Source organism: Otolemur garnettii, unplaced genomic scaffold (genome assembly GCF_000181295.1).
Source record: "Otolemur garnettii isolate 467f Iridium unplaced genomic scaffold, OtoGar3 scaffold00097, whole genome shotgun sequence".
NCBI classification, from domain to species: domain Eukaryota; kingdom Metazoa; phylum Chordata; class Mammalia; order Primates; family Galagidae; genus Otolemur; species Otolemur garnettii.
In genome coordinates this window covers 7,548,921-7,564,381 of record NW_003852492.1, presented here as the reverse complement: position 1 = coordinate 7,564,381, position 15,461 = coordinate 7,548,921, and positions in this window count along the sequence as shown.

Genomic DNA, 15,461 nt, shown 5'->3' with positions numbered 1-15,461 from the left:
AGGGGTCCAGGCAACCCTGCAGCCCAGCCCTGGACAGTGGGGCCATGAAGAGCTAAAGGTTTCTGAGGACACACCCCCCCAGTAAAATTTGCTTCCTCATCTTCCCTGGGTCCCGCTCAGTTGTCTAGACATCAGCTTGATGCGGTGAAGGATGTCCCCAGGAGGTTGTACTGAGCACACAAGAGTGGACCAAGACACAGGGGAGTCAGGGGCCACACAGGACCTCTGCCCTGGACGTGGACTTCCGTCCTTTCCTCCCAGGAGAACAGAACACTGGCTTCCTGCTTCTAAGAAATAACATCCCTCTGTGCAGAATTCCGTTTGGGGGTTAATTAGGGAAAGAACGCATATCATCTTCTTGCATCAGCCAGTCCTGCTGTGAGGAGCTGCAATTTACTTGGGAGGAGTGAATCGTGCCTCTGGGTTCCAGGCTCCTAGCAGACACTTCACTGTTCCTCAGATATGCTGGGCACAGGGATCCTGGGGGGAGAACTCCCACAGCCCCTGCAGCCCCCCAGCCAGCCTCCTGGCTGAGTACCAGCTGACCTCACCAGCAGGGCTCCCAGGCTGACAAACACCCAGCAGGGGAAGGTGCCCAGTCCTTGTCATGGAGAGCATGAGGTCCCCACAGCTAACAGTGCTTAGGGTAGGTGGTGGGCATGTGGGGAGCTGCAGGCCCCAAATGTGTGCACCGGCAGTAGCTCTCACCTCCTCCTCCATGGGGGTCCCTGGCTCTGTTCCCCACTTGGCACTTTCTCTCCTGGAGGGTGGAGTTCCTCTTCCCTCCCACCTCTCTGCATTTACTGAAACCCTTCCACAGAGGAGGAAACTTCAGTCCATACAGCAGGTCCTGTTTTGCAGCTGCCAGATCTTCCTGCATCAGCTGCCTGCCAGGCTGACCTTCTCCTGGGACCCCCTGTCCCAAGCTTTTAGCCTACCCCAACTTTCCACAACCTTTGTGATCTGTCTGACTGGCATCCCTTCTGCTAAAACCTCCCCTGATGGCCGCCCTGCATTTCCCAGCCAGTGTTCCCAGGTGAGCTTGCTGCCAAGTAAACCTCAGGCCTTACAGGGCTCAGGGTCCAGAGTCCGCCCAGTTCCCTGAATCTTACGCAGCCTGTCACCGTTTCTCATCTACCTTAGGATCAAGGTTCTTATCACAGTGATGCTAAATTGACAATTCACTGCTGAATTACTAAGAAGTAACTAAGTTTAGACATATGCATGCAAATTACAGAGTTAGCAAGAATCTTCGAACTAGCTTATCCACCCAGCCACCTCATTTCAGACTTTAAAAGACACCAGCTCAGAGAGGGCAAGTGATTGCCACTAGTCACACAGCAAGCCAATCACTTATAAAAGCAATATTGAATTCTCTGCACCTAACAGCGGTCTGGGGGCTGACCTGCTGGGGGGCAGAACAGGACTGAAAGGCAGGCATGAACGCCAGCGCTCACTGCAGGAAATGACAGGACCATGCAGCTGATGGCTAGCTTCTCTGCCCCTCTGGGGCCAGTGTTGATGGAACTGGGGTACCAAGAGTTCAAGAAAGGTTCTGAAAGCTCCTGGTTCACGGTGCTGCCGCCAACCATCTCCACATCCTTGCAGTCTCTCTTGCAATCTCGTTCCTGTTTGCTTTCCTACAAACTCAACCAGCATGGCCCAACAGAATGCTGCCAGTGAACCCACACACGAAGGTATCCGGGCTTTGGAGTTCCTGAAGACCCACAGAATGTGGGCCTGAGAACAAGTTCGGGAATGTGCTCCTGTCGGCAACCCTGGCTTCCAGCCAGGTCCTCCGTTAAGAACTGCGCTCCCTAGGAGGCCAGAGGAGGAAGGGCGGCAGGCTGAGCCAGAGGAACACCTGAGGCTTCTGGCTTCTTCCCGTGAGGGAGCTCTGGGCATGAGTACCTGATGGCTGTGCTGGTCTAATTGGACTATAGGACAGGAGGAATCTGAAGCCACGCATGGAGAAGGCTCCAGCCCAATCTGCAGCTTGCGCTGAGGAGCTAAATGACACGTAATTCAGTTAAAGAAGAAGGAAGCAAACCTCATCACAACAGTTGAAAACACAGAAACAACAAATAAACAGCTGCTTTGAGCTGGCAACAAGGAGGCCAATTTGATCTTTGCAGAAAGAAAAGCGCATCCTGCATGTGTGTGTGTGTGAGCGCGTGTGCACGTGTGTGCGCGCTTGTGCCTGCGTGTGTAGGGAGGGGCTGTGCTCTTCAAGGAACTGCAGCTGTGAGCAGCTCAGGAACAGCGGCAGGCAAGTTCCCGGAACAATTTGTGAGATTAGAAAGACATCACCCCCAGCACGAAGACGGGCCCAGCTTTCAACAGCAATAGGCTGCATGTGCCCCCAGGCCCCCACCAACTCCCACTCCACCTGTTGTAGCTGGGATGGGGGGGAAATACTTGGACTCTGAAAGCCAAAATCCCCGGGCTTGAAAATGCACCATACTCCCCCCACCCCACCCCAGCCATAGGTGAATGAGAGACAAATGTCATAGCTTTTCCCACTCAATGGGCAGTATGCAACCACCTCTTGCAGAACCATGAAGTACCAACTTAAAATTGGGATCCCTGGGCCCTCCCCAGCTTGGTAGGTTAGAATCTCCTAGGGTCTTATGAGTCTGTGTTTTAACAGGAACTGCAGGTGATTCTTTTGCACCCAAAATTTGAAATATTCAGTGGCGTGTTGTCTCTGAGAGAATCATTTAGCTCTTACTATCATAATGCCACAGCACAAAAACAAACACACAAAATCTCAGCAGCGTGAAACAATAGCTCTCTCTTCTCCCAGATGAGCAGCTCAACAGACAGAGCTCAAGTTCAAGCTACGGGCCTAAAAGTTCTGGGGGTGGTTAGGGATCTGTTCCACATCCACTCATCCCCGGGGGCCTGGCTGAGGGCACGACAACTCTTCCCACAGATGTGGCAAAGGCTGAAGGAGGCAACATGGTAACACAGCCTTTTGAGGCCAGATGTTAGACTAACTGGGCCTGCTGTCACTCTCACACACTCAGTGTCCAAAGAAGATGGCACAGACAGGCTCAGAGGCAAGGGAAGGTAAAGAATTGGGGCCAATTTGTTCCTCCCAGTTTCTTATTTTCTTCCTTAAGACCCTCAGTTCTCAATTATCCTATCTGTAAAATGGGTACACAATAATCTCTACCCAATGCAAGGATGTAACAAAGTAAAGTATCTGATAGTGATTTCTAAAGACTATGGGAAGATGTATATATTAGCTGATATAACTGCTATTCTTAGAACATGAGCCCAGAAAGGTGGAGGAGGGGGCAGAGCAAACGACCTTTCCAAGTTCTTCAAATCTGTTACAAGGCCAGGTCATGCACCAGTGCCCAGAGTTATTTGTCTACTCACCCCACTTTCTCTCATGCTTTCAGCACAGCAAAGAGCACAACAGGAGCCCACCCTTTTGAAGAATCAAGTCTTCCTAGTGGAGAGACTACAGCGACATCTTTACATGCCCCAACCACATGATCCTTTCACTGCACACGTAACTCCAATGTCCTTGTGGCTCATCTGTCCCCGGTAAAGTTACACCACTGCTCCTGAATCCTTGTAACCATGCGGTGCTGCAGGAACATACAGATCCCAGCCAGTCTGTTACTGCTCTCAGGATGTCCAAAGTGCTGCCAACACATTTGATAGACGCCTGTTCTGTTTGATGAATTTGTTGTGGTCCCCATGAGTTTTGTCATGAAGAGCTCTACCTGGTACCTTAGTATCAGGGAAGATGCAAGCTGATGCTGTGATGTCTTTGTCTCAATACATTAACCCTGATAGGCCGCTGATGCAGTCACGGCTCAGCTGTTGACCATGCCTGGCCCACAGCACCGTGATCTGTTACTGGGCCACTCGAGGCCACTGGCACCCATGCACCTGAAAGTGTGTGTGCATTCTGGCCAAAGAGGACCCACGTATCTGCCTTATTCCCATTTCGCTCAGTACCCCAAGGCTAGGCTTGAAGCCTCCCAGCCCACCTACCTCTGTAATGTGCATCGGAGGTGTGGACATCAAGCCTGCAACCAGCCACTCGCAGCAGGGCTGTGTTCTGAAGCACGAGGTCTCTCCATCCTCCCCTCACCCTACTGACGAGACCTGTCGAGCCTCCCCCACGGCCCCTCTCGGCGCAGGTATTAAAGGTATCAACGTGCTGGGATAAAGATTCACATGTCTCTGGGATGGAGGGGATGTGGTAAAGATAAAGACACGCTTTTTGCACATTTCCCAATATATTCCCCAGGGGGACATTTTCGTCAGTCTCACCTACAGCTCAATAAGCTTATTCAATCTCCAAACTTAAGTATTTGGCAAACCTAAAAAAAAAAAAAAAAAATCTGTATTATTTCTTTATCGCTGCCCCATCTGTTCACTTTTCTCCTTCTGAAACTCCTACTGTTTACATGTGAAGTCTCCAAGATCTGCCTTCTGACTATCTCACTTCTCCTCACCATTTCCAACTCTTCATTTTTGGCTGCCACGTTGAGATATTTCATCCACTTGATCTTCTATGTCACTAATTTATTTCTCGAGAGTTGCCATCTCCTTCGATTTAGCTACCAAATTTTCAACGTGAAAAACAGGATTTCTAGCTCCAGGAAGTATTTGTGGTGCTGTGTTTTAATCTCCCCGGGTGTTCTAGTTTTGTAGTTGCCATAGTTAGGCTGTTTTCTCTGTGTCCGTGAGTCGTGTCCCCCACTCTGGTCTTCCAGTGGTTTTCCCTCATATGTGCCTGTGGCTCCTTGCAGGCTGTGGAGTTTCTGGGAGCAATGGCAACTCAGATAGTTGTGGGTCCTGGTGGTCAGCCACAAGCCCCCCTCTTCGCCACTTGGCAGCAGGAGCAGAATCCTCTCAGCTGCAGGGGCAAGGAGGTATAACGCCCAACCCCACAGCTTCCAGAAGTTTCTATAGATTCAGGGAGATTAATCATATCCCTCCACTAATTAGAATCTTCCCCCAAATATCGAATATTCATTCAAAAGAGAACTCAGGTTTTCATATGAAATCTGATTCTTCTTCCCACGCTTCTCCTCCTTTTCCAATGCCCAAACCTCGGGGTTATCCTTGAGTCCTCAGCTTCTCTCACCACACACATCCCAAACCCCAAGTCTTCTTGATTATCCCAGGTCCAAATCCCACATTTTCCTATCAAGATATTTGCTGAGTCCGTAGTAATTAGATTTTATTATTATTCTGTACGGTTCTGAATTTTGATTTCCTACTTCTAATTATTTATTCAGGAATTCTGGCATTCAACAAATATGTATTAAGTACCTACTGTAGGCCAAGCCCTGGGTTAGGTCCTTGGGAAATAATGGTGAACAAATCATGCCCTCTGCCTTCGAGATGCTTATTGTGTCCAGGTGGGAAAGCATACAAGTTAACAAGGAATACTGCACAGAAAGCCGAGTACCATACAGGGGGAAGGGCTAAGGACTGCAGGGACAGGAGGTATGGACGCACGCCTCAGACCCACGTCAGGAGGGCTGATTCCTCCTTTCCTCTCTCCACCCTCTTTTAACTCTCCCCATTCAATGTGAGTGAGTTGCTGGGAGCCTTGCCTCTTGCCTGACTCACTCTCCCTGGGTATTTACCCACCTCCCTTTCCTCTCTTCCATCTGTCTGGCTCCATCCCCCTTTCCCTGGCAGCTGCTACAAAACCTCACTCCTCACAACCCTGGGAGTATGACTGAGAGGCCCACCCCTCTTTGCTCCTGCCTCCCACTGCAGCTGAGGGACCACAGGGAAAGATCCTAGCTCAGCAAACCTGAACTGTATCTATCCAAATCTGTTCCCCACTCTTCCAGGTGTATGACCTCAGGCATCTCCCTGGACCTTCTTGGGTCTCAGTTTCCTCTTCTATAAAATGAGAGACAAGATCCCTTTTGGAGAAGATGATCTCATCTAGACTTGACATTCTATGAACTTATAAAACTTGTTTATTATGAATTTAATGGAATATAGGACTTTTATCTTGGTGAAATCAAAAGATGGACATTATCACTGCCTTCAGACCGAGACCTGTCTCATGCCCTAGAGCAGTGACTGCATGTGAGCGTCGCAGGCCAGCGGTGTCAGCGTCACCTTAACATTTTCTGGAAATGGGCCTACTGAATCAGAATCCACACTTTAATCCGACTCCAGGCAAAATCAGAAGATTCCTTAGTTAGAGACTGAGAGGCACTGCCCTTAGGGACATGGCCCAAAAAGTCAAAGGGAGACAGGTTCCAGTTTCAATAGAAAGAACTTTATACTCAAGGGAACAGAAAAAAGATAGAATGGGATTTCCAAAAGGCAGTAGGGGCTCTGCCATTGGGCTCAAATATAAATAAAACAGACATTTCTGGGGAAGCTGTGCAGGAGAACGTTGCTCTGCAGGAGTGTGGATGTGACAGCCTATGGGTGCCCTTCAAACTCTGAGATAGAAGGTTTTTAATTCTACCTCTGCCCATTGCCTGGATTTCATCCAGGGTAGCAGTGGAGCCAGAATACTACTCTACTTCATTGGTCTTGAGATAACATTACCATTACCAAGCATGGATGTGACGCTGGGAGGGGCAGAGTGAAGCAGAGGAGCATGGCGGGGGGCCCAGCTGGTTGCCTTAGCTCCTACTCACCCAGAGACGGTTTCTGGGAAGGCTACTGGGCCTACGGCAGGCCTAAAAACCTCCTTCCCCACTGGATTACACAAGGCCCTTTTTTCCCTTCCTGGTCAAGGACCTGGATTCTCAATTTAGAAGCTAATTCTCATCCAAATTAGTCCATCTTGCAGATAGAATTAGAAGCTGGGTGATGATTTGGAAAATACAATCAATTTAGTCCAATTGTTCTTGCATGTCAGTTCCATGCAATAATGAAGAATTTGCTCCTCAGGCTCTAGCGCTGACAAGGAGCCATTATCCATGGGAGTGAGTGCAGCTAGAGTGATGGAGCACAGGAGCCAAATGGATGAAGGGCTGCGCTCAGCCCCAAGGAAGGCACCCAGGCCAGGACCAGAGGGAGGGGAAGGGAGAATACTGGTCAGATTCTGCTCCTGGGAAAAAACGTGACCAGAGCAGGACAGTGCATCTCTATGAGGTCAAATCAAAACCTAGGGCCCCTATGAAGACAATGTTCCTCTCTGTGCCTCAGTCTCCTTATAGGTAATTGGGTGGTGATGATACCTGTTCTAGCCCATCTCACAGGGCAATACATAATTTATGTGAAGCCTCATTCATTTATTCAGTAATTTTTATTAGACACTTAGCATATCTGCTATTCAGTAGGCATCAGTCATGTCCTATACATTGTGACAGGTCAAAGAGTGGACTCAATGACTAATTCAACACACACTCTGAACTTCCACAAAATTCAAGTGAAATTAGACAATGACCACAAGCAGTTGAAATGACAGTGACGGCGATGACAGTGACAGGCATTCACCCTAGAAGATACTACTGGCTGGTGACTGATTGAAACATGCAGTAAAAGATTGTTCCTCCCATTGCTCATCTTGGCTATGAGCTAAGAGAGATTAAAATGCTTTTGTAGGAAGCAAACAATATGCATATTTTATGAAATACATTTCTCTGCCTGTTTAATTGTGAGATTTTTAAGAGAGGCAAAGAGATTCACTGCTCACCACTGGGATGAATGGGTAGGGTTTTGGTGTCCAGCCTCAGGGGGTCCCTGGCCCTGTTACATCCAGGCTGTCCAGGCCTGCTGGGATCAGAGCATGAGGAGGGCCGGACTGTGCAGCATGGCCTGGTCAGCTTTCTTTCCTCTCTGGGTCTCCGTGTGGACAGCTGTAAAATTAGCCTGTCTACTTTCCTGTTGCTTAAGGTTTCTCAAGCCTGGTTTATTGCAAGTCAACCTGCTGAGACTCACAAGGATGCCAGTGGTTTACCAGGGAACAAAGAGAATAGTCAACTACAAATGGCTTGTCCTAGGGATACCTACGAGTCGTCCATGCTGTGTTTCTGGAAGCATCTCCAGCAGTCTCCTCAAGTGCTCACACTGTCAGGACACTGTTCTTCTTCCCCTAATCCTTAGGCTAGAATGTGGACATTCCAGTCCCCATCAAAACAACTATTTTGTTCTAAAGGGCTCTAAAGGTGATTTCACTCTGGGGAACTGCTAAGCCTTTCTGCAGAGCAACCATGGACTTCTAGGTGGTCTGTGGGTGGCCACGGCAGGGCGAAGCCTAGGAAAGGGCTTTGTGAGTACCTTAGCTGCATCAGTACACAAATCTCACTTGACAAAGTCTTGCATAGGTTTATCAGAAAACTCATGACCCAGAACTTGGGGTTTCTTTTCTGCACATCAGAACTAACTTTTGGAAATCCCACTTTCAAGGCCTGCCAGTTGGAACACCATCACATAGAGACAACTGTGGTTTGATGTGGGGAATCCATGGGGCCGTGACTTCACATACCTGTCTACACCATGAATATACCATCCGCCCCACAGAGTACAATCTTTATCCCCCTACATTGTGTCTCTCGAGTTGTCTCCTTTCCCTTTTAGACTGTAAGCTCATTGAAAGGAGTAAAATGCACTGCCAAGTAGCAAACATTCAGCAGGTACTCAATAAGTGTTGGTTAAATGAGTAAACAAAAAAAAGAAAGAAAGAAAGAAAAGATCTGAAAGAAGAGAATACAGGGAACCATTGATTTTTAAAGACATATGATTTTAGAAGTTAAAGAAATCTTAGTTATCACCTAGTTATCAGAAATGGCACTCTCTTTCTCTCTCTAATGTACAGGTGTCCATAAAGTTCATGTGCGATTTAAAAAAAAGTTTATGTGTGATTCAAAACATACAACTATATGGGCACCCTGTATACCCTGCCACCCACTCAAAGGAGACATCTCTAATGAGCTGTGCCTCTCTGCCCTGGTCCCCCCAGATGTACCTACAGCACGCTGCACACACCTCACTCATCCACAACCCCTTTACTGAAATCAGCACCCAAGATAAAAGGGACTGGCCGCTGTGATCTAGCTCAGTCCTCTTTAGGAATATGAGCCCTCCTAACCCCCTCTGATCCTCGCCTGAAGAGTAAGTACCCTGTTTCCATTCGTATGCCTTATCTGTCTGTCACTTGTTTAAAGATCCTGCCTTTTTCAAAGACACACACTACAGGGAGACAGGGCTCTGCGTGGTTGTCAGCCTGGCCCCCACGGTGTGATGCCGTCCTGCCAAGCCCAGGCTGGGCTTCCAGAGTCCTGACACTACTTAGGCCCAGATGCAAGAACATATGCTGCTCATGAGTGGCGCTGGCCTCGGTGCTGAAACATAGATATGTATATACGAGTCTGTAAAACCTACATTATTAAGGATTTAGGGTGTTTGCTTTGCTGAATGAGGGATTAGAGACCAGAAAGCCCAAAATGACCATCCGTTTGCAGAAAACAGAACTGGAGAATTAGAACTGTCAGATGTGTGCTCAGACCCAGGGGGGTTCTATTAAAGCTCTCCCTAACTCTCCAGACCCTTAATCCATCACCAGGCTGTGTGAGGACAGATCAGCAGCTCCCCTACAGAGACTCTGAGTGCTTTCAGCCGGGAAGCAGTCATCAGATAAAATGCGGTCTTCCCTCTCCCAGGCATGGGTGCAGCTAGGGAGCTAATTATCTGGGCAGGAGGCCTAGGACTTCAAACTTTGGAATCTCTGGAGGGCCAACTGCTCCATATTTTGCAGAGAGCAGTGTCCAGACTTCCATGGGGCCTTGCTCCATCATGTGTTCTCAACGTCTTAGGAAGCAAAAGCTCTGTGCCTGACATTCAGCCTGCTTTCTATTCATGGGTTCATATTTCTTCTTTCTCACTTCCCAGAAATCCCGACAGACTCTTGCTTATCTCCTAAACCCAACAGGGAGATGTCCTGCCAACTCCCCACAATCAGCAGGCCTGTCAGGAAGTATTTAGTGTGAGTTCTCTCTTGTCCTATCCAGTATAATGCAAAGTTCAGGCCACTGTGCAGGCTGGACAAACATCAATGACCAAAATCTGTGAGAATCCCCCTTTCAATTTCTGTCACCCTCTTGGCTCCGGGGGGGGGGAGGGGGGAAGGAAGTCACAGACCCGAGCATTCTTGAAAAAGAGGCGAGATCTGTTTCTGATACTCTGTGAGTTACGTTTCTCAAACTTTTTAGTACAAAACTTTTCTTTCCAAAGGTGCCTAATAAAAAGCCACCGCTGTAAGTCTGAAGTTCACCTGCACTTGCTGCTGTCTTCTTTTTCTTTCCTCCCACCCAAAAAAGGTCATTGTACCCCCCAGCCCCTTGGGTGGTAACAAAAAAAAATGTGAAGCCTGCTGCCCACCTCTCCCACCCAGATTTTGCCGCTCACAGCAGCCTCTGCCCAGGTCTCCATCTGCAACCCCCCAATGACCCACCAGACTGCAGAAAGGAGCTGGTCCTCCATTTCTGTATTTTCAGCCCCCAGCAAAGTTCCCAGCCGGAGCAGGCGCTCCAAAATTGGGGTGAATGAAAGAGTGAATGAGCAAAACCAAAGAACCCATGAGGAAGGGCTCCTAGCACTTTCTTTCTGTCTTCCAAATCCTGAAAGCAAAAGGTGAGGAGTCACTTCTGCAGAAGCTCTACTAACACCCAAAGGTCTAAGATGCTTGCCCATCACCTGGCTGTGAAGGGGAGTTCAGGCAGGAAATTAAACAACTACATCCATCATATTTATCGAACCGCTACTCTCTGGAAGACACTAGTGTGGATCAGTCATGCACACAAACCCTCAATCTCCAAAGGGATGATGTCCTTCCCTTTCTTGTGTCATCTCCTTGCTCACCACGCTCCAGCTCACCTGCTGTGTGTCTGCTGTTCCTCACATGCACCCAGCCTCTTGCTGACACACCCAGCCTTGCCTAGTGCTGTTCCCCTGGCCCGGGCCCCACCTCCTCTCCTCCTGCAGGTCTCAGCTCAAACGTGGCCTCTCTGAAGAGGCTTCCTTTCCCTAATCCTGCCTTCCCAGGATTCTCTGTAGCTGTTGGCGCCGTTCCCTTCCTTCCTACATCTCACCCACATCTGTGCTTGTTCTCTGTGTGTGTTTGCCTATGGACCCACTGGCACATAAGCTCTCGGTGGTGAAGACTGTGAGTCCTGAAACTAGACTGCCTGCACCAAATGCCAACTTTGTCACTTACCGAGTACGCGACCTTGATTAAATTACCTGAATACTACACCCTAGATTCCTGACCTATAAAATGGAAAGTGTATAGAACCTTCTCATACACAGTACCGCATAAATAACACCTTATGTCATCAGATTAATGCACAAGAAGACCCAGAGCATCATCTGATGTGCATACAGGGCCCAATCAAAGTCACCTTTCCCAATGGTTGTTCACTGCTATATCTCTGGTGCCCACGATGGTGTCTGGCATATAAAAGGAGCTCAAATGCTAGTTGAACAAATGAAGTCAAAAAGACACGAGTAAGCTCCTCTGGGGGAGCCTGGACGAAGCGCTGTGGTGGAAGGTAGCTCACTGCTGGAGATGTTGCGGTCAGGAGGGGGCCAGGAAGAAGCAGGAGCTGGAGAGCCTGGAGGGGTAGGAAGAGTTCCAGGGAGCCACTAAGTGGCTCCTGGAGGTCAAGGGACCACATGAGTCATTTACCTTTTGAAAGAGGACCGAAAACAATCCCAGGTTTGCCTCAGAAACATGCTCCCCCAAGCGGCAGGGCTCTGCTGCCATGGCCTCTCAAGCCCTGCTCAGCCACAGGAAAAACAAAGCAAAACAAATATTGAATGTCTTACGTGTTTCAACGCCATGCACCTGTATCCTTACCCCGGATACAGAGATCTGAGAGGGTACAGGGATGAGCCCCTTTGATGTGGGCCAGGAAGGATGCTGGCTGCCTGAGAGGAGGGGAGGGATGGGGGAATTGAGACATTCGGTCCTTAACAGGGTATCCAAGATCCAAAGGGAGGACTGAAGCCTCCTAGTGAAGGGGAAGAGTTTGAAGGTTTCCTCCCCTTTCTCTGTCTGGGCCATGAACTCAACCGCCCCAAACATTCACACATATCCAGCCAGGAGCCACTGCCTGAGCATTTCAGATGTGCCTGCCAGACACTGCAAAGCATGCCAGGGTCCCCTGGGAGCCACCGTGGTGCTGAGGGGGAGGGCAGCTTTCCCTCCTCCCCCTCCTTCCCCGCTGGTGGTGTCTGCAGGAGCACACATGTATGCCTGTGCTGTCGTCCTTGCTGGGGCAATGACGGGTGAGCACGTGCCCTGTGTGGCATAGCGTTCCTCCTCAGAGCTTTGCGCTCACATCAGCAAAATCACTGCTATAGATTCCTGCTAGGGGTGAGGGAGAAATTGGATGGCCCCCTAAAAATGAAGGTCCTGGCAATTAGACAGCTAAGACTGGCAGGGTGAGGGCAGCGAGCAGCTCAGCTGCGTTGCCTGTCCGGGTTGGTTAGCTGAGAAGGCAGGCTGGTGTGAAGAGGAAGCATCATTAGGAGTCTGGAGCAGACCAAAACTGCTGCTGAAAAGAGAGGCCAAGGCAGAAAGAACCCACGAGGGGAACAATTAACTGATAAGAGTAAACTAATTGTTATTCATATTAAATTAGGGCACAGGTGATTCGGAGAAAACCTACAGACCCTCCCAGATGCTCTGCGGGTTTTGCATCGCAGATGATGGTTTTACGGGACTCTTCTGGGATTCTGATTATGGGAGCTGGGCCAGTACCAGAGCGGGGGCAGGGCTCCCGTCCTGCTTAACTACACAATAAACACATAACGGCTTGTCCCAGAGGACAGATCCGGGCTTTGCATACTAAACATTCTGGTGCTAGGCTTTGGGGGCCTCTGAGAAGAGGGGCTCACTCCTGGCAGGGGAGCCAGGGAGACTGTGCAGAGGGAAAAATCAATCATTCAGACCTAGAGGTTGCTCCAGATGTTTGGAACAAGGGCCAAGTTGTGAGGATGCACTAAATCCAGATGTGGAAGAGACTGCACAGATCGCCAGGAGCCAAACAGGAAGCCCAAGAACGGGGATAGGAAAGGACAGAGATGTCTCAGTCTACCTGGGGGGTACTGGTGTGTATATGTACAAGTCTGCGTGGGTGTGAGTACCGTACATGTGCGTGCATTTATATTTGCACACGAGGTTCGTGAGAGTGTATGCGTTTGCATTCATGCTGGTGTGTCTGCACGTACATCTGACTCCACGACATTACGTGTCTAGTCTACATAGATATTCGTGCATTTGCGTATGTCTAAACACTTGGGGTGTTGCTAAAATTTCCCACAGAAACTAACAGCAGGCTATTGTCTATTCACTGAGCCTTATCATGCTAATTTTAATCTCACATTACTGTTTTAAGTTGGCTCTAAAAATTAAAAAATTCTGTAAACAGAGCCTGGGGCTAAATTGCAGGACAGATCCCCAGAAAGGAGGGTTATTATCATTATTGTTCTCACCAGAAGGAGGAAGTAAAGCTTGTCACTCCTCCTGTCCCCTCTGGTTGAGCTCCCATGAGCTGAGAGGCAGCACCCATGAGGACACCTGCAGGGAGCAGGACCAGACAGGACATGAGACCACAGTCCAGCCCCTGTCTTCTTACTAAGGAGACTGGCTGAGAGAGACGTCCTTGGACAATCCATTCAGTGGTGCCTTCAAAACTGGCCTGAAACGCAGCCCTCCTCTTCACCATCTTCCCTGAGCTCGCCATATGAGGGCTGGGCCATGGCCTGGGGGGAAGAGCCTGGAAATGCATGTGACCCCACACACTGTGATCCCTTCTGTGGGTCTCAGTTTCACCACTGGTAACATGAGGGGGTGAAACCAGACAAGCTCCAAGGTCATTTCTACCTTACTGTTTAGTGATCCTGGGACTGGGACTCGCTAGCTCAGCATAGGAGAAAGGCATTTGCCATCCAGGATGCCCTGGCTCCTCCTCTGTCTGTCTGGGAATGCCCCATCCTGCTCCCACACCTGCCTTTCCCCTCCCTCCAGCTGGTGTGGTGTGAGAGGAGGAGCAGGGCATGGAGGCAAAGAAAATATCAGCAGGAAAACGTGGTGTCAAGAAGGCCTCTCTTAGAGAGGCTAAAGGAGCAAGGTTATTCCAGTAGGGGCAGGAGAAAGCAGAGCAGGGCTTGCTGTGATTCATGCTTCATTTTAAAAAGAAAGAATTGATTCTGCACTGCAGCAGGCGGTACTTAGGTTAGATTCGGTGGAACTTTCTTGCTGACAAAGAGGGCTATTAAGCATAGGAATACAAGAGGGAGAAGGAGGGACAGCTGTCCCTAGAGAGAATAATTACATATATTTTCAAATGTGGGGCCCCTTCCTCACCTCAAGGTGGCTGATTCTGGAGCCTCTGCCCCCGCTGTCCCCTCCATACACACAAATACTCAGTAGAACGAGCAGGGCCTGATTTCCTCCCAACAGGGTGAAACAGTGACAAGGAAGAGGAGGCCTGTGATTCTCGGCCTCAGCTCATGATACGGGTGGCATAACTTCGATGCAGCAGTCCGTAGCAGTGGTCCAGAGCTGGTCACTGGGTCAGGGAAGGAGGTAGCAGCCCCAGACCTGCCAGACAGCCTCTGGCCAGCGACAGGAGCTGCCTTTCTGGGGCTATGAAGAGGACACAGCTGACATGGCCCTCACCACAGGTGTCCAGGAAGACGAGCGGGGAGGAGGCAAAGTTCTAAAATGAGTACAAGGATAGCTTCTAAGTCTCTGGCAAGTTGACAGAAGAGCATTTGGAAATATCTCTGCAGATGGCTCCACGCCACCTTATGTGTGTGCCGGCATACATCCATGCGCGCGCGCGCGCACACACACACACACCCCCGCTGCCGACCACATCCCCAGCCTACTGGCACACACAGGCAAGGGGCGCCCGGGGAATTCTTGGACAGCGGGCTGCTCTCCATCCCGCGCACCGTCTCCCCGCCTTGTCTTTGGAATGCCCGGTGCACTGCCCTGAACCGAGACCGGCGGGGTAGAGGGGAGAGGTCTGACGGCAGTTCCACGTGCCCTTCCACAAGGCAGCAGCGCAGAAGTGCACACAGGTGGGGCCGCCCCGTTGCCCTGCGCCTGAGGACCCCTACCCCACACAAGCACCCCAGTATGCTGGCAAGGTACCATCCACCCTACGAGCCACCTTACACTCTGGGATGCCTGAAGACAAGGAGGGAACCGCATCCGCCCCCCGCCCCCAACCTCCACCAGATCCCCAGCGCTGCCTCTCAGTCCCAGAGAACCGCCCCCCAACAGCCCAGCCCGGAAACAATCACCCTTTGAGAAAGGCTGCCAAGCTGGGCGCCAGGAACAGCCAGGATGGAGGCGGGGTGGAATGGGGGTGCAGCAAGGGCCGGGCGAGCTTTAACTCTACAGAGCCGAGGCCTGGTGCGCTCGGCCCCCGCCCGCAGCCCCTAGTCCGGCGCCTGTAGCTGGCGCCTCCTCCTCTGGGGAGGGTATGTGT